Source organism: Bombina bombina, chromosome 6 (genome assembly GCF_027579735.1).
Source record: "Bombina bombina isolate aBomBom1 chromosome 6, aBomBom1.pri, whole genome shotgun sequence".
NCBI lineage: Eukaryota > Metazoa > Chordata > Amphibia > Anura > Bombinatoridae > Bombina > Bombina bombina.
Genome location: NC_069504.1, coordinates 994,811,128 through 994,832,038, shown reverse-complemented (window position 1 = coordinate 994,832,038; position 20,911 = coordinate 994,811,128). Strand labels below are relative to the sequence as shown.

The 20,911-nt window shown below is 41.2% G+C and overlaps 1 protein-coding gene across 1 annotated transcript in view; it reads left to right on the top strand.

Moving 5' to 3' along the window:
* Nucleotides 1-20,911, top strand: part of GLRA1 (glycine receptor alpha 1) — a gene marked incomplete at its 5' end in the record, with an annotated part of 351,072 nt that overhangs the window by 253,318 nt on the left and 76,843 nt on the right. The gene's annotated exons all lie outside the window — the stretch shown is intronic.

Here is a 20,911-nt window from a genome sequence, read left to right as displayed (position 1 = left end):
TCATGGTGTCGCTCAATTGCTCCTTGATCTCTGATTGGTAATATGAGTAATTCATAATTACCGTTGCACCCCCTTTATCCGCTGGGCGGATGATGATCTTGGGGTCTGTGGCCAACGTCTTGATTGAGACAAATTCCTCCTTTGTCAAGTTGTTCCGAAATTGTGGTTTTGGTGTCATAGCAATGTCAGTGTTTACCAAACGGGAGTATATTTTAATGCTGGGATTGTAGCTGGTCGGATAAAATTTACTGACTTTGCGAAAAGGAATAACCATTTCTGGGTTCAGACTGTTGCTGAAATATTCCTTAAGTCTTAATGACCGCTGAAATTTTTGTTGGTCAATCCACAAATCAAAAGGATCACTAGTTTTAGTGGGTACAAAGTTAAGTCCCTTGTTCAGTAATTGAATTTCAGATTCTGTCAGGACACGATCACTGATGTTGATGATTAAATTGTTGTTTGTTAGTGTCTCGGCGGATGTTGGTGTGGGAATGGTGGTCTGCCTCTGACCACCTCTTCTTGGATGTGGCCTCCTCTTCCCCTGATGGCTGATCGGTGGTTACCCCTAAAAAAGGCTGCTGTTGTTGTTGGTTGCCTCTATAAGGCCTTGTGTTCTCTCTGTACGGTGGTGTGTGCCCCTGTGAGGGCTGTGGGGTGTCAGAGTCCGTACCCGAGCTAGTGTCTACAGTCTGGAGATTCCTTCTAGTGTATTGTCTGAATCTCCTCTGCCTTCTGGGGAGGTAACCTCTATTATCTCCGTCACCAACTGTCAACCACCTATAAACACTTTTCTCTTTATGATCTTCTGTCACTGATATGAACTTTCTATTCTTAAAGGAAATCAGGGCTTCTTTATATTCCTTAAGTTGTGTTTGTAGTTGACTAAGCCAATCCGAGCTGGTATCATTTATCAGTTTCTGTGTGTTGTACTCTCATACTCCAATACGTCTTGCTTGATCTTATCAAGTTAGATGAGGTCTAGGGAGCACTTATTTAAAATAACAAACAACAATTTAATCATCAACATCAGTGATCATGTCCTGACAGAATCTGAAATTCAATTACTGAACAAGGGACTTAACTTTGTACCCACTAAAACTAGTGATCCTTTTGATTTGTGGATTGACCAACAAAAATTTCAGCGGTCATTAAGACTTAAGGAATATTCCAGCAATAGTCTGAACCCAGAAATGGGTATTCCTTTTCGCAAAGTCAGTAAATTTGATCCGACCAGCTACAATCCCAGCATTAAATATACTCCTGTTTGGTAAACACCGACATTGCTATGACACCAAAACCACGATTTCGGAACAACTTGACAAAGGAGGAATTTGTCTCAATCAAGACGTTGGCCACAGACCCCAAGATCATCATCCGCCCAGTGGATAAAGGGGGTGAGACGGTAATTATGAATTACTCATATTACCAATCAGAGATCAAGGAGCAATTGAGCGACACCATGACCTATAAATCACTACAAAGAAACCCAACCAAGGAGTTTCAGAAGGAAATTGAAACCTTGGTTAAAGAAGGTGTAATGCAAGGTTACATAGATGAAAAAATTGGAGGGTTTTTGATAACTGAATATCCTATTTGTCCCATACTGTACACCCTGCCGAAAGTGCACAAGAACTTATCAAACCCACCAGGGAGACCTATCGTCTCTGTCTGGGGTTCGATTACATCACCGCTATCCCAATTGGTTGATTTCTTCTTACAACCATTTGTCAAAAATATGAGATCGTATGTTAGGGACTCTATTGATCTCATTGACAAATTAAAGGGTCTGAGGATGGAAGAAAAGTGGATTCTGGCAACGGAAGATGTCAATAGCCTATACACAGTTATACCTCAACAAGAGGGCATCAGAATGGTAGCAAGAACCTTGAGTAGATACCCGTATGTGGGGCCACCAGCACACTACCTACTACAGATTCTTGAGTTAAGCCTCAGGCTGAATTACTTCAGGTTCGAGAATTCGTATTATTGCCAAATAAAGGGAACCGCTATGGGTTCGAACGTTGCCCCATCATTTGCGAACCTTTATATGGAACACTATGAAGAAGAGATCATGAGGGTGTTCCAGAGGGAAGAAGTTATTGTATACCAGCGCTACATAGATGACTTGTTCATCGTTTGGGGCGGCACGAAGGAATCTTTACAGGAATGGTTTGACCATCTAAATGGATTGAATCATCCCATCCAGTTTAAAATGTGTTGCAGTGAAGAAAAGGTGGAGTTTCTGGATCTATGTATCTTCCGAGATGGCATGACTGTAGGAACAACACTGTATCAGAAACCTACAGATAGGAATTCTGTATTACATGCACACAGCTGCCATCCTTCATCCTTACTCAAGGCCATACCCCGGGGCCAGATGTCAAGAGTAAACAGAAATAACAGCAATACTGAAGTTATGAAGACACAGCTTCAAGATATGGCAAAGAAATTCCTGGCAAGGGGCTACAAATGGGATTATCTCCTAGAAAGCATGAGGGAACAGGATGATCCTAACAAGGGACATGCAAGGGATGATACTCAAAGGATGACATTTGTAACCAGATACTGCCCGGATAAAAAGAATATAGGACATTGTCTAAGGACCCACTGGCACATCATTAAAGATGATACTGGTCTACCATTTGGCGAATGGGGGAGTCCCAGAGTGGGGTTCAAGAGAAACCGTAATTTGAGGGACCAATTGGTGGTGACGGACCCCAAACACTGTTATGACAAAAACACCTGGCTATCCTCGAACAAGAAGGGATGCTACCGCTGCAGCGGTTACACTACCTGCCATGCGATGATCCCCGGGGCCACATTCCACCACCCTGATACGAATTAAGCTTATAAAATTCAGTACTACCTTACCTGCACCCCAACCTACGTGGTCTACTTAATCAACTGTCCATGTGGTTTATTCTATGTGGGGAAAACGGTGGATTATGTCCGTACCCGCATGGCCAACCACCGATCAGCCATTAGGACAGCTATTAAAAATCACGGGAGTGATCAACCGGTGGCACATCATTTCGCTAACAGTGGACATAGTGTACAGGACTTAAGATTCAAGATTATTGATCATGTTCCAATCCCCTCTAGAGGTGGGGACAGGGACAATAAATTACTACAATTGGAATTCAAGTGGATTTTCAGACTAAACACCATACGCCCGAAGGGATTGAATGTGAACTTGGATTGGCATGGTTTCCTATGAATTGAAGGGTTTCATTGAATTTATTGGATGACTTTTAAGAAGCTTGATTGAATGTATCCTGAGGCAGATGAACCCTATGTTTACAGAGCATGACCTATGGGAGTTGATGATCTATTCTGTATTCTACTTTGCCCTTCTCTCCTCTCTTTTTTTGTTCACTGTTCTTTTCATTCATATCTCTTTTTTCTATGCAGGTTCTCTTCTTTCTTTTTCTGCTTCTTGGGTTGGAGGGGGCTTTTTCTCTGTCCTTTTTCTCTTCTTTTTCTTTTTTCTTTTCCTTTTTCTTCCTTTTTCCTCTCTTTTCTTTCTCTTTCTTTCATTGTTTTATCTTATCTTATTTCTTTTATGATTATCTTATGATTTTATTTTATTATATTTGACTTTACATACTTCATTTATTTATTTATTTTTATGTTATTTCTTTTTATGTTATGGCTTTTTATGTTATGGCTTTTTTAGTCATTCTCTACCTTGGTTATGTTCTCCTCTTCCCCCTTTTTTTCTTTATCTTCGTTTTACTTTCATTAGTTTTCATTCTATTTTCATTTCTATATTTTATTGTTATTTGTCTCTTTATTTTTGTTCTATCTTTATTATTTTGTTCTATCTTATTTGTTACTTATTTTGTTGTTCTATTTTTGTTGTTCTATTTATTTCAGTTTATATATTGTCCTCTTTGTACTTTATTGCAAGCTGTAGTGATTGTTCTCTTTTGGCTAATTTATTTATGTATTTATTTTGGGCCACATAACCACACAGCCAGCTTTATGTTATTGTCTATTTGACAACATTTGTCTATGTGGTCCGCTCTGGTGTACACATACTATAATTTTACATTCAACAGTCTCACATTCAATAGTTTCACATTATTGCCGTCTACACTTGTGATTTGTCCCTAGATGTTGTGGAGTCTTGGGCTTGCTATTTACATTTCCAGTAGCTTAACATCGTCACTATGGCAACCTAGTATTTTGTCTAGCCAGTCGGCAGATGACGACATCACACGGAGCCGGGTGTGCGTCTCAGACTCACTGTTTGCCACCACGGACTTGATGTTTGCGCAGGTACATTGATATATTATATTATGTGACACAATAAGTAATATGCTGGATGTCCAGGATCTGATGTATACTTATATTTGTATTAAGTTGGCAAGATGCAATGTTATATTAAGTTGGCAACATGTAATGTAGTATCCCCACTGTGATAGATTGGGCATTAGATCGTGCGCACATTCAGTTTCCTCTAAACCTGCCATAAGAAATTACGATTTATTTTGCCACTCTGGTTAGTTTCATTTGATAGATAAAGAAGTTCTATGATTTAGGTTATGAACAGAGTTTGCTCATACACCGATCTTGAGTCCATTGGGCTGCCAGTGTGTATATATTAACTATTCACATGTGCACAATACATTAATGTATATGTCACCATTACACCATACACATAGATTTAGTATATGTGTTAGGGGTCACATAGGTATTTATTACACAGATGGGTGATATTTTAGATATTATGAGTATGTTGAATATGTGCTCTTTATATACACTCACTACATTTTAGTATGATACACATATTATACTTGGCATGTTCTTTTTGTCACACTCACTATATGTTTCATTTAATTGTGGTTAAAATATACTGTCTGCATGATGAGCAGCTGTTAACACTTGCATTACATATGCCGTTCACAGGGATTACTATGTTGTTGAGGATCACTATAGTAACCATTGTTGGCACAATTTTCACTGGGAGGGGCTTGTTTGGCTTTATATTTTCAGTCACTTTTGTTTTGTGTTTGTCTGAGGAAGGGGAGTGTGTCCCAGAAACGTCACGCTTGATAATAAAGATTTGATGAAAAGACCAGTGAGTGCCTTCCTGCATCATATATATATATATATATATATATATATATATATATATATATAGAGAGAGAGAGAGAGAGAGAGAGAGAGAGAGAGAGAGAGAGAGAGAGAGAGAGAGAGAGAGAGAGAGAGAGAGAGAGAGAGAGAGAGAGAGAGAGAGAGAGAGAGAGAGAGAGAGAGAGAGAGGAGAGAGAGAGAGAGAGATTATATAAATATATATATATATATATATATATATATATATAGAGAGAGAGAGAGAGAGAGAGAGAGCGAGGGATAGAGATAGGAGATAGATAGATCGAAGAAAGAAAGAAAGAAAGAAAGTAAATCCATTTCCAGCACTCACCCATACAGCATCCAATCAAAAAATCATACACAGAGGTGAATTACCAGAGAGGGACTGGTATTTACAAAAAAAATCACAGAACGTTTATTCACAATATATAAATAAGTCTAAAATCCCATAAAGCTGACTAACAGAGCGATTACAGGGATCCCTGTTTATCAATAAACAAAAGATGGGTAATGCCAGTACTGGGTTAACTAAGGCCTAGATTTAGAGTTTGGCGTTAGCCGTGAAAACCAGCGTTAGAGGCTCCTAACGCTGGTTTTAGGCTACCTCCGGTATTTGGAGTCATTAAAAAAAGGGTCTAACTCTCACTTTTCAGCCGCGACTTTTCCATACCGCAGATCCCCTTACGTAAATTGCGTATCCTATCTTTTCAATGGGATTTTTCTAACTCCGGTATTTAGAGTCGTGTCTGAAGTGAGCGTTAGACATCTAACGACAAAACTCCAGCCGCAGGAAAAAAGTCAGTAGTTAAGAGCTTTCTGGGCTAACGCCGGTTCATAAAGCTCTTAACTACTGTACTCTAAAGTACACTAACACCCATAAACTACCTATGTACCCCTAAACCGAGGTCCCCCCACATCGCCGCCACTCGATTAAATTTTTTTTAACCCCTAATCTGCCGACCGCCACCTACGTTATACTTATGTACCCCTAATCTGCTGCCCCTAACACCGCCGACCCCTATATTATATTTATTAACCCCTAACCTGCCCCCCACAACGTCGCAGCCAGCTACCTACAATAATTAACCCCTAATCTGCCGACCGCAAAGCGCCGCCACCTACGTTATACTTATGTACCCCTAATCTGCTGCCCCTAACACCGCCGACCCCTATATTATATTTATTAACCCCTAATCTGCCCCCCTCAACGTCGCCTCCACCTGCCTACACTTATTAACCCCTAATCTGCCGAGCGGACCGCACCGCTATTATTATAAAGTTATTAACCCCTAATCCGCCTCACTAACCCTATAATAAATAGTATTAACCCCTAATCTGCCCTCCCTAACATCGCCGACACCTAACTTCAATTATTAACCCCTAATCTGCCGACTGGAGCTCACCGCTATTCTAATAAATGTATTAACCCCTAAAGCTAAGTCTAACCCTAACACTAACACCCCCCTAAATTAAATATAATTTTAATCTAACGAAATTAATTAACTCTTATTAAATAAATTATTCCTATTTAAAGCTAAATACTTACCTGTAAAATAAATCCTAATATAGCTACAATATAAATTATAATTTTATTATAGCTATTTTAGGATTAAATACTACACTATCAATAAATAAATTAAATACAATACCTACAAATAACTACAATGAAATAAACTATCTAAAGTACAAAAAATAAAAAAGAACTAAGTTACAAAAAATAAAAAAAATATTTACAAACATAAGAAAAATATTACAACAATTTTAAACTAATTACACCTACTCTAAGCCCCCTAATAAAATAACAAAGCCCCCCAAAATAAAAAAATGCCCTACCCTATTCTAAATTACTAAAGTTCAAAGCTCTTTTACCTTACCAGCCCTGAACAGGGCCCTTTGCGGGGCATGCCCCAAGAAGTTCAGCTCTTTTGCCTGTAAAAAAAAACATACAATACCCCCCCCAACATTACAACCCACCACCCACATACCCCTAATCTAACCCAAACCCCCCTTAAATAAACCTAACACTAAGCACCTGAAGATCTTCCTACCTTATCTTCACCATACCAGGTTCACCGATCGATCCAGAAGAGCTCCTCCGATGTCCTGATCCAAGCCCAAGCAGGGGGCTGAAGAGGTCCATGATCCGGCTGAAGTCTTCATCCAAGCGGGGCAGAAGAGGTCTTCCATCCGATTGAAGTCTTCATCCAAGCGGGATCTTCTATGGTCATCCATCCGGAGCGGAGCGGCAGAATCCTGAAGACCTCCGACGCGGAACATCCATCCTGGCCGACGACTGAACGACGAATGACGGTTCCTTTAAATGACGTCATCCAAGATGACGTCCCTCGAATTCCGATTGGCTGATAGGATTCTATCAGCCAATCGAAATTATGGTAGGAATATTCTGATTGGCTGATGGAATCAGCCAATCAGAATCAAGTTCAATCCGATTGGCTGATCCAATATTTTTCTTATGTTTGTAAATATTTTTTTATTTTTTGTAACTTAGTTCTTTTTTATTTTTTGTACTTTAGATAGTTTATTTCATTGTAGTTATTTGTAGGTATTGTATTTAATTTATTTATTGATAGTGTAGTGTTAGGTTAATTGTAGATAATTATAGGTATTTTATTTAATTAATTTATTGATAGTGTAGTGTTAGGTTTAATTGTAACTTAGGTTAGGATTTATTTTACAGGTAATTTTGTAATTATTTTAACTATTTTAGCTATTAAATAGTTCTTAACTATTTAATAGCTATTGTACCTGGTTAAAATAAATACAAAGTTACCTGTAAAATAAATATTAATCCTAAAATAGCTATAATATAATTATAATTTATATTGTAGCTATATTAGGATTTATTTTACAGGTAAGTATTTAGCTTTAAATAGGAATAATTTATTTAATAAGAGTTAATTAATTTCGTTAGATTAAAATTATATTTAACTTAGGGGGGTGTTAGTGTTAGAGTTAGACTTAGCTTTAGGGGTTAATACATTTATTAGAATAGCGGTGAGCTCCAGTAGGCAGATTAGGGGTTAATAATTGAAGTTAGGTGTCGGCGATGTTAGGGAGGGCAGATTAGGGGTGAATACTATTTATTATAGGGTTAGTGAGGCGGATTAGGGGTTAATAACTTTATTATAGTAGCGCTCAGGTCCGCTCGGCAGATTAGGGGTTAATAAGTGTAGGCAGGTGGAGGCGACGTTGTGGGGGGCAGATTAGGGGTTAATAAATATAATATAGGGGTCGGCGATGTTAGGGCAGCAGATTAGGGGTACATAGGGATAATGTAAGTAGCGGCGGTTTACGGAGCGGCAGATTAGGGGTTAATAATAATATGCAGGGGTCAGCGATAGCGGGGGCGGCAGATTAGGGGTTAATAAGTGTAAGGTTAGGGGTGTTTAGACTCGGGGTACATGTTAGGGTGTTAGGTGCAGACGTAGGAAGTGTTTCCGCATAGCAAACAATGGGGCTGCGTTAGGAGCTGAATGCGGCTTTTTTGCAGGGGTTAGGTTTTTTTTCAGCTCAAACAGCCCCATTGTTTTCTATGGGGGAATCGTGCACGAGCACGTTTTTGAGGCTGGCCGCTTGCGTAAGCAACTCTGGTATCGAGAGTTGAAGCTGCGTTAAATATGCTCTACGCTCCTTTTTTGGAGTCTAACGCAGCCTTTATGTGGACTCTCAATACCAGAGTTATTTTTATGGTGCGGCCAGAAAAAAGCCGGCGTTAGATTTTCGGGTCGTTACCGACAAAACTCTAAATCTAGCCATTAATTTCCACAGTATTCAAGGAATCAATTAATAGTAAACCAGTCACCTCAGACACCAGTTTATAAAGCAGTCAGTGTAAGAACAATCCCTTAATCTAAATCCGGATTCACAATTATGTAAAGTGTAAGGATAGTTATCCTATACAAAGTAAACATCCAGATTCACACACAGTAGCCATAAACAGCCATATAACAGTCCTCTGATTATATTAATATAGATATTATTACTGATCATCAGTAGAGACATTTTCAAACTGAAATTCATTACTTAGTAGAAAAGAAATACAAATTGATGGTGAGTTTTTGTTCTTTAACATCTGTCTCATGGGGCCAGATTTTCTAAAGCTCTCTCTCAGTGCTACAAGGCCCTTGACAGGATTCTCTACAGGCACATTTCACATTTCACAGCTGTGTATCCTACATTTCTGTATGCAAAGGAAAGACACATCCATATTTTACTGAATTAAAGGGACAGTCTAGTCAAAATTAAACTTTCATGATTCAGATAGGACATGCAATTTTAAACAACTTTCCAATTTACTTATATTATCTAATTTGCTCAATTCTTTAGATATCCTTTGTTGAAGAAATAGCAATGCACATGTGTGAGCCAATCAAACAAGGCCTTTATGTGCAGCAACCAATCAGCAGCTACTGAGCATATCTAGATATGCTTTTCAGCAAGTGATATCAAGAGAATGAAGCAAATTAGATAATATAAGTGAATTAGAAAGTTGTTTAAAATGACATGCTCTTTCTAAATCACAAAAGAAAAAAAAATGGGTTTCATGTCCCTTTAAGTATGCAGTTAAAAAATATATTGAAAATACATATTAAACATCACAATTAAGGAATCAAAAAACCTTTAATTAATAATATACGTTAAAATCTGCACACAAAAAAATATGATGCAAAATGCAAATTTGAATTATGCAGTAAATTTTTGTTTAAAGTACACAGGAAAAAAATCTGTTTAAAGATTAATGAAACTCAATTTTTTATTTTATGATTCAGATAGAGCATACATTTGTAAGCAACTTACCATTTTACTTCTGTTACCAATTCTGCTTCATTCTCTTGGTAACCTCTCTTGAAGGAACATCAATACACTATTGCGAGCAAGCTGGACACACCATTACCCAATGACAAGAGTCATATATACAATATCTCACAAAAGTGAGTACACCCCTCAAATTTTTGTAAATATTTTATTATATCTTTTCATGTGACAACACTGAAGAAATGATACTTTGCTACAATGTAAAGTAGTCAGTGTACAGCCTGTATAACAGTGTAAAACTATTGTCCCCTCAAAATAACTCAACACACAGCAATTAATGTCTAAACCGTTGGCAACAAAAGTGAGTACACCCCTAAGTGGAAATGTCCAATTTGGGCCCAAAGTGTCAATATTTTGTGTGGCCACCATTACTTTCCAGCACTGCCTTAATCCTCCTGGGTATGGAGTTCACCAGAGCTTCACAGGTTGCAACTGGAGTCCTCTTCCACTCCTCCATGACAACATCACAGAGCTGGTGGATGTTAGAGACCATGCACTTCCCCACCTTCCATTTGAGGATGCCCCACAGATGCTCAATAGGGTTTAGGTCTGGGGACATGCTTGGCCAGTCCATCACCTTTACCCTTAGCTTCTTTAGCAAGGCAGTGGTCATCTTGGAGGTGTATTTGGGGTCGTTATCATGTTGGAATACTGCCCTGTGGCCCAGTCTCAGAAGGGAGGGGCTCATGCTCTGCTTCAGTATGTCACAGTACATGTTGGCATTCATGGTTCCCTCAATGAACTGTAGCTCCCCATTGCCGGCAGCACTCATGCAGGCCCAGACCATGACACTCCCATCACCATGCTTGACTGTAGGCAAGACACACTTGTCTTTGTACTCTTCACCTGGTTGCCGCCACACATGCTTGACACCATCTGAACCAAATAAGTTTATTTTGGTCTCATAGGACCACAGGACATGGTTCCAGTAATCCATATCCTTAGTCTGCTTGTTTTCAGAAAACTCTTTGCAGGCTTTCTTGTGCATCATCTTTAGAAGAGACTTCCTTCTGGGACGAAAATGCCCGGTAGGCCGACCAGTTAGAAGAAAATCAAAGCTCCAGCAGTTTAATTTGATGCTCTTTAAAGTATTGCTGTGCAAACAAAGGCCTAGATTTAGAGTTCGGCGGTAGCCGTCAAAACCAGCGTTAGAGGCTCCTAACGCTGGTTTTGGCCGCCCGCTGGTATTTGGAGTCAGTGATTAAAGGGTCTAACGCTCACTTTACAGCCGCGACTTTTCCATACCGCAGATCCCCCTACGCCATTTGCGTAGCCTATCTTTTCAATGGGATCTTTCTAACGCCGGTATTTAGAGTCGTTTCTGCAGTGAGCGTTAGAGCTCTAACGACAAGATTCCAGCCGCCTGAAAAAAGCAGGAGTTAAGAGCTTTCTGGCTAACGCCGGTTTATAAAGCTCTTAACTACTGTACCCTAAAGTACACTAACACCCATAAACTACCTATGTACCCCTAAACTGAGGTCCCCCCACATCGCCGCCACTCGATTAAAATTTTTAACCCCTAATCTGCCGACCGCCACCTACGTTATACTTATGTACCCCTAATCTGCTGCCCCTAACCCCGCCGACCCCTATATTATATTTATTAACCCCTAACTTGCCCCCCACAACGTCGCCGCAAGCTACTTAAAATAATTAACCCCTAATCTTCCGACCGCAAATCGCCGCCACCTACGTTATCGCTATGTACCCCTAATCTGCTGCCCCTAACACCGCCGACCCCTATATTATATTTATTAACCCCTAATCTGCCCCCCACAACGTCGCCTCCACCTGCCTACACTTATTAACCCCTAATCTGCCGAGCGGACCTGAGCGCTACTATAATAAAGTTATTAACCCCTAATCCGCCTCACTAACCCTATCATAAATAGTATTAACCCCTAATCTGCCCTCCCTAACATCGCCGACACCTACCTTCAATTATTAACCCCTAATCTGCCGACCGGAGCTCACCGCTATTCTAATAAATGTATTAACCCCTAAAGCTAAGTCTAACCCTAACACTAACACCCCCCTAAGTTAAATATAATTTTTATCTAACGAAATAAATTAACTCTTATTAAATAAATGATTCCTATTTAAAGCTAAATACTTACCTGTAAAATAAATCCTAATATAGCTACAATATAAATTACATTTATATTATAGCTATTTTAGGATTAATATTTATTTTACAGGCAACTTTGTAATTATTTTAACCAGGTACAATAGCTATTAAATAGTTAAGAACTATTTAATAGTTACCTAGTTAAAATAATAACAAATTTACCTGTAAAATAAATCCTAACCTAAGATATAATTAAACCTAACACTACCCTATCAATAAAATAATTAAATAAACTACCTACAATTACCTACAATTAACCTAACACTACACTATCAATAAATTAATTAAACACAATTGCTACAAATAAATACAATTAAATAAACTATCTAAAGTACAAAAAATAAAAAAGAACTAAGTTACAGAAAATAAAAAAATATTTACAAACATAAGAAAAATATTACAACAATTTTAAACTAATTACACCTACTCTAAGCCCCCTAATAAAATAACAAAGACCCCCAAAATAAAAAATTCCCTACCCTATTCTAAAATACAAAAATTACAAGCTCTTTTACCTTACCAGCCCTGAACAGGGCCCTTTGCGGGGCATGCCCCAAGAATTTCAGCTCTTTTGCCTGTAAAAAAAAACATACAATACCCCCCCCCCCAACATTACAACCCACCACCCACATACCCCTAATCTAACCCAAACCCCCTTAAATAAACCTAACACTAATCCCCTGAAGATCTTCCTACCTTGTCTTCACCATCCAGGTATCACCGATCCGTCCTGGCTCCAAGATCTTCATCCAACCCAAGCGGGGGTTGGCGATCCATAATCCGGTGCTCCAAAGTCTTCCTCCTATCCGGCAAGAAGAGGACATCCGGACCGGCAAACATCTTCTCCAAGCGGCATCTTCTATGTTCTTCCATCCGATGACGACCGGCTCCATCTTGAAGACCTCCAGCGCGGATCCATCCTCTTCTTCCGACGACTAGACGACGAATGACGGTTCCTTTAAGGGACGTCATCCAAGATGGCGTCCCTCGAATTCCGATTGGCTGATAGGATTCTATCAGCCAATCGGAATTAAGGTAGGAATTTTCTGATTGGCTGATGGAATCAGCCAATCAGAATCAAGTTCAATCCGATTGGCTGATCCAATCAGCCAATCAGATTGAGCTCGCATTCTATTGGCTGTTCCGATCAGCCAATAGAATGCGAGCTCAATCTGATTGGCTGATTGGATCAGCCAATCGGATTGAACTTGATTCTGATTGGCTGATTCCATCAGCCAATCAGAATATTCCTACCTTAATTCCGATTGGCTGATAGAATCCTATCAGCCAATCGGAATTCGAGGGACGCCATCTTGGATGACGTCCCTTAAAGGAACCGTCATTCGTCGTCTAGTCGTCGGAAGAAGAGGATGGATCCGCGCTGGAGGTCTTCAAGATGGAGCCGGTCGTCATCGGATGGAAGAACATAGAAGATGCCGCTTGGAGAAGATGTTTGCCGGTCCGGATGTCCTCTTCTTGCCGGATAGGAGGAAGACTTTGGAGCACCGGATTATGGATCGCCAACCCCCGCTTGGGTTGGATGAAGATCTTGGAGCCAGGACGGATCGGTGATACCTGGATGGTGAAGACAAGGTAGGAAGATCTTCAGGGGATTAGTGTTAGGTTTATTTAAGGGGGTTTGGGTTAGATTAGGGGTATGTGGGTGGTGGGTTGTAATGTTGGGGGGGGGGGTATTGTATGTTTTTTTTTACAGGCAAAAGAGCTGAAATTCTTGGGGCATGCCCCGCAAAGGGCCCTGTTCAGGGCTGGTAAGGTAAAAGAGCTTGTAATTTTTGTATTTTAGAATAGGGTAGGGAATTTTTTATTTTGGGGGTCTTTGTTATTTTATTAGGGGGCTTAGAGTAGGTGTAATTAGTTTAAAATTGTTGTAATATTTTTCTTATGTTTGTAAATATTTTTTTATTTTCTGTAACTTAGTTCTTTTTTATTTTTTGTACTTTAGATAGTTTATTTAATTGTATTTATTTGTAGCAATTGTGTTTAATTAATTTATTGATAGTGTAGTGTTAGGTTAATTGTAGGTAATTGTAGGTAGTTTATTTAATTATTTTATTGATAGGGTAGTGTTAGGTTTAATTATATCTTAGGTTAGGATTTATTTTACAGGTAAATTTGTTATTATTTTAACTAGGTAACTATTAAATAGTTCTTAACTATTTAATAGCTATTGTACCTGGTTAAAATAATTACAAAGTTGCCTGTAAAATAAATATTAATCCTAAAATAGCTATAATATAAATGTAATTTATATTGTAGCTATATTAGGATTTATTTTACAGGTAAGTATTTAGCTTTAAATAGGAATCATTTATTTAATAAGAGTTAATTTATTTCGTTAGATAAAAATTATATTTAACTTAGGGGGGTGTTAGTGTTAGGGTTAGACTTAGCTTTAGGGGTTAATACATTTATTAGAATAGCGGTGAGCTCCGGTCGGCAGATTAGGGGTTAATAATTGAAGGTAGGTGTCGGCGATGTTAGGGAGGGCAGATTAGGGGTTAATACTATTTATGATAGGGTTAGTGAGGCGGATTAGGGGTTAATACATTTATTATAGTAGCGCTCAGGTCCGCTCGGCAGATTAGGGGTTAATAAGTGTAGGTAGGTGTCGGCGACGTTGTGGGGGGCAGATTAGGGGTTAATACTATTTATTATAGGGTTAGTGAGGCGGATTAGGGGTTAATAACTTTATTATAGTAGCGCTCAGGTCCGCTCGGCAGATTAGGGGTTAATAAGTGTAGGTAGGTGTCGGCGACGTTGTGGGGGGCAGATTAGGGGTTAATAAATATAACATAGGGGTCGGCGATGTTAGGGCAGCAGATTAGGGGTACATAGGGATAACGTAGGTGGCGGCGGTTTACGGAGCGGCAGATTAGGGGTTAAAAGTGTAATGCAGGGGTCAGCGATAGCGGGGGCGGCAGATTAGGGGTTAATAAGTGTAAGGCTAGGGGTGTTTAGACTCGGGGTACATGTTAGAGTGTTAGGTGCAGACGTAGGAAGTGTTTCCCCATAGGAAACAATGGGGCTGCGTTAGGAGCTGAACGCTGCTTTTTTGCAGGTGTTAGGTTTTTTTTCAGCTCAAACAGCCCCATTGTTTCCTATGGGAGAATCGTGCACGAGCACGTTTTTGAGGCCGGCCGCGTCCGTAAGCAACTCTGGTATCGAGAGTTGCATTTGCGGTAAAAATGCTCTACGCTCCTTTTTTGGAGCCTAACGCAGCATTTGTTTGAACTCTCGATACCAGAGTTAAATTTATGGTGCGGCCAGAAAAAAACCCGCGGAGCGTTAACAGCCCTTTTACCGCCAAACTCCAAATCTAGCCGTTAGTAAAAGCAGCAGTAAATAATCTTTTTTTAGTTCTATTTATTTGTAAAATGTAAAGTTTATTTAAAAGTCTGCACTTAATACATGGTTATAGATTACCTGCAGGCTTCTGTAAAGGCAGGAGAGCATGGGGGCGGGGCAAGGTGGCCGTACAGCATGTTAATGTTGTTTCCCTGCAGACACCTCTACAGATGTACAATCGTCACAGAAGAGTGGATTTTTTGCCTCCCATAAGTATTTAAAACCTATTTAGTCCTCAGTGGCGATAAAGTAATTTGTTCCAGCCAGGTTCAAATTCCTGAGTGGCACAGCACTCCCTCACTAATGTGAATCACTTCCACCTCACCTCTGCATCCTAACAGTCATATAAACAAAGTGACTGATTTTTAACACCAACCCCCAGCTGCCTAAAAGAACACTGTGATGTATTTAACTGCAATACATTGCAGTTATGTTCTGTGTGTGTGTGTATGTATATATATATATATATATATATATATATATATATATAATATATATACATATATACTGTATATATATATATATATATATATATATATATATATATATATATGTGTGTGTGTGTGTGTGTGTGTATATATATATATATATATATATATATACACAGTATATATATGTGTGTATATATAGATATACACATAATATATATACTGGGGTTGACTGCTCTGGCTTAAAATGCCCGGGCCTATTTCCATCTAAAGGGGAGGAGAGTCCACGGCTTCATTCATTACTATTGGGCATAAAGAACCTGGCCACCAGGAGAAGGTAAAGACACCCCAGCCAAAGGCTTAAATACCTCCCCCACTTCCCTCATCCCCCAGTCATTCTTTGCCTTTCATCACAGGAGGATGGCAGAGGAGTGCCGGAGTTTCGGAGGAGTCTCTTATGGAGGGTAGTACTCTTCACAGTGGGAGTTTTAAGTAGTCCTGTCAGTCTCTCAGTGAGGGCCTGGGCGAAAGTTAAAATCTGTAGATGCAGGGAGAGTCTTTCTGCAAAACCATCCCGACTCATATTAACAGCTTCATAAGCAATCAGCATTGACGAGTTTCGATGCCTGCTTTCTTCACTCAAGTCCATGTCAGGTGCGACGCTACTAACCTGTCACACTTGAAGGGCCGTGTTCCTGTTCCACAGCGTAGATTCTGGTAAGATAGTTTCATTTTTTATTAATGATGATAACATAGAAGACAGGGTCACGGTGTGGTGCCTTTTAATCTTTACAGAATCAAGGGTTAATATTCCTGGAAGGGAGATTATTAAACAGGGGAGATTTATACAGGATATTGTTTATTGTGTCATTGCTGCGTTATGTGCGAGATGAGGCTCTGGCAATGTGTAGAACTTTCAGGTGACTTGCAGGAATCTTGCGCTGCCATTTTTGGCGCGTTTTTTCCCTAGTGCAGGGGCGGTCCTGCCAGGCATTCCACGTGGTGGGGTGTGTCTATCTATCCTTCTCTGCTGATCTGTGGCACAGGAGAATAATATATTCTGTAGTCCGGGTCCTAGGAGGTGGTGAGTACCCTAGCCATTGGTGGTATAAAGGTGCCTTTTTGTAAATTAAGTTAGTCTTCCCATAAATGCAAGCAATGGAGGACTCTGACGCGTTAGAGGGCTCTCCCTCCTTAACAAAGTCTCATTCTGGTGTTTATTGTGAGGAGGTTCTGGTAGATCAGCCTGCTCAACTATGTTCAACATGCCTTGATAAGGTTACAACATCTAAATGTAAATGGATGTCTAGTACTACTGAGCCGTCCACCTCTGAAGGTTCTTCGTCCCGTGAGGTGCGTTTCCTGCATTCATCTCCGATTGCACATGCAGCGCCCCGGGGTCCAACCGTTACTCCGTTGGGAGAGATTCATTGGCCGTCAGACTTTGCGGACCAACTGGAATCAGCATTTTCTAAAGTGATCCATGCCTTACCACGTTCTGCTAAGCGCAAGCATAGGGTGTATCATGGCGGTCCAACCCAGGGTTTGTCCTCGCCGATGGCAGATCCAGAGGCTCTATACGAGGAGGAGGCCCATTCTGGGTCGGAGTCCATGTCATCTAAGCTTCCTGCTGTGGAGGATCCTGGTTATAGGTTTAGGATAGAAAATTTCCGTTTTCTGCTGTGGCAGATACTTGCTACTCTGGAGATTCCGGAACCTAAGATCCCGGAGGAACCTGCCATTCCTAAGCTTGACAAGGTGTACGAGGACAGGGTGGTGCCTCAGACATTCCTGGTTCCCGTTAAGATAGCAAATATTATTAAGAATGAATGGGAGCGATTAGGGTCACCCTTTTCCCCTTCTTCTACTTTTATAAAACAGTTTTCCGTTCCGGACTCTCAGCTTGAGCTGTGTGGGACCATTCCCAAAGTGGATGGGGCTATTTCTACGCTCGCGAAGCAGACAACTATTCCCCTCGAGGATAGTTTGTCGTTTAAGGAGCCCATGGATAAAAAGCTGGAAAACATGTTGAGAAAGATGTTTCAGCACACTGGGTTTGTTTTTCAGCCTGCGGCGGTCATATTGGTAAGAATCCCTGTGTGACATGGTCGAAGGGGAGACTTCCATCGACGAGATACAGGAGAAGATAAAGACGCTGAAAAGCGCCAATTCTTTCATCTGTGATGCCAATATGCAAATTATTCGCCTGAATGCTAAGGTGTCAGGTTTTTCGGTTTCAGCGCGCAGGGCTCTGTGGCTAAAATCTTGGTCTGCGTACATGACCTCCAAGTCGAGGCTGTTGTCCCTGCCATTTCAAGGAAAGATCCTGTTCGGTCCAGGATTGAATTCGATCATATCCACGGTTATGGGAGGCAAGGGAGCTTTCCTACCACAGGATAAGAAGGTTAAGCCCAAAGGATCTACTTTTCATCCCTTTTGTGCGGACAAGGCCCAGGGCCAGCAACCCGTCGCAAAAGCAGACCAGTCCAAGAGACCTTGGAAACCGGCTCATTCTTGGAACAAGTCTAAGCAGAGTAAGAAGCCTGCCGAGACTAAATAAGCATGAAGGGGCGGCCCAACCGGTCTCCAGATCACATAGGGGGCAGATTATCTCAATTCTCAGACGCATGGTTGCAGGACGTTCAGGACCCCTGGGTTCTAGAAGTTGTCTCAGGGCTATAGGTTAGGATTAGGATCCCATCCACCAAAGGGAAGATTCCTCCTGCCAAACCTGCCGTCAAGACCAGAGAAGAGAGAGGCCTTTCTAAAGTGCGTGAGAGATCTGAATGGCGATCATTCAGATCTATCACAGCTGATATCCATGGAGGCTCGGACTCAGAACTCCCTCTCTTAGTGGACCCGTCTGGAGCAACTGTCCATGGGGACATCCTTCTTTAGACTGTCCTGGAAGATTGTGACCATGGAGGCCAGTCTGACAGGATGGGGAGCTGTTTGGGGGGCCAGAATGGCACAAGGAAAGTGGTCCAGGGAGTAGTCTCTCCATCCGATTAACATCCTAGAACTGCGAGCAATTTACAATGCTCTGAAGGCATGGCCTTCTCTGGAGTCGGTCAGTTTCATCAGATTCCAGACCAACAACATTACCTCGGTGGCTTACATCAACCATCAGAGGGTTACGAGGAGCTTCCTCGCGATGAGGGAGGTGTCGCAAATTCTGGAGTGAGCGGAGTCCCACAATTGCTTGCTCTCAGCGATTCACATTCCAGGTGTGGACAACTGGGAAGCAGATTTTCTCAGCAGACAATCCTTCCATTCGGGGGAATGGTCTCTTCACCCCGAGGTGTTTGCAGAGATTTGTCACAGATGGGGAACACCGGAGATAGATCTCATGGCATCCAGACTCAATTGCAAGCTGCCTCGATACGGGTCGGGGTCCAGGGATCCCCAGGCAGAGCTGACAGATGCCTTAGTGGTTCCTCTGGGTTTCAGCCTAGCTTACATATTTCCATCGCTACCACTTCTACCTCGAGTAGTGGCACGCATCAAACAGGAGCGGGCTTCAGCCATTCTGATTGCTCCTTTGTGGCCACGGAGGATGATTGCGTGGAGATTGAACGCCTAGTCTTAGCCAAGAGAGGCTTTTCTGAGGGTGTGATTGATACTCTAATTCAGGCAAGGAAGCCAGTCACTCGTCGCATCTACCATAAGGTATGGAGGACTTACATGTCCTGGTGTGAGAAGCATGGATATCCTTGGCACAAGGTGAAAGTATCCAGGATTCTGGCTTTTCTCCAAGAGGGTCTGGAAAAAGGTCTTGCCGCTAGTTCCTTAAAGGGACAGGTTTTGGCATTATCAGTTTTGTTGCATAGGAGACTCGCTGAGCTCCCTTACATCCAATTTTTTGTTCAGGCTCTGTCTAGAATCAGACCTGTCTTTCGACAGTTGGCACCACCTTGGAGCTTAAACTTAGTTCTTAAGGTTTTGCAGAGGGTTCCGTTTGAACCTATGCATTCCATTGACATTAAGATTTTGTCCTGGAAGGTTCTCTTCCTGATGGCTATTGCATCGGTGTGCAGGGTATCTGAGCTAGCTGCCTTGCAAAGTGACCGTCCTTATCTGGTGTTTTATGTGGATAAGGCTGTCCTTCGCACTGGGTTGGGGTTTCTCCCCAAGGTGGTGTCTAACCGCAACATCAATGAGGAAATAGTTGTTCATTCGTTGTGTCCTAACCCTTCTTCTTCTAAGGAGAGGTTACTTCATAACTTGGATGTGGTTCATGTCTTGAAGTTCTATCTTCAGGCTACAAAGGATTTCAGACAGTCTACATCTCTCTTCGTGATTTATTCTGGGAAGCGCAAGGGGCAAAGGGCCTCTGCTACTTCTTTGTCTTTTTGGTTGAGGAGCTTGATTCGCTTGGCTTATGAGACAGCAGGACATAAGCCTCCTCAGAGGATCACAGCTCATTCAACTAGAGCTGTGGCTTTATCTTGGGCCTTCAAGAATGAGGCCTCTATGGAGCAAATTTGTAAAGCGGCTACCTGGTCCTCCTTACACACTCTTACAAAGGTTTTGCAGGCTGTGGTGCCCTCGGATTAGGGTCCGCCTTTTACCCTCCCGGTTTCATTCAGTATCCTCTAGAGGTTAGGTATATGTTTCCAATAGTAATGAATGAAGCTGTGGACTCTCCTCCCCTTTAGATGGAAAACATAAATTATGCTTACCTGGTAATTTCATTTCTATCGAGGGGAGGAGAGTCCATGGCTCCGTAGGGCGGACCTAAATTTATTCATCTTCTGGAACCTTTTATACCCTGATATTTCTCCTACTGTTCCTCTTTTTCCTCTGCAGAATGACTGGGGGATGAGGGAAGTGGGGGAGGTATTTAAGCCTTTGGCTGGGGTGTCTTTGCCTCCTCCTGGTGGCCAGGTTCTTAATTCCCAATAGTAATGAATGAATCCGTGGACTCTCCTCCCCTCGATGGAAATGAAATTATCAGGTAAACATAATTTATGTTTTTTTGGTCCCAGTCCGGCCCTGGGGACTACAGCCATGCAGACCAATTTGATTCAGTGTGCGGCGTATGGTCTGAACACTG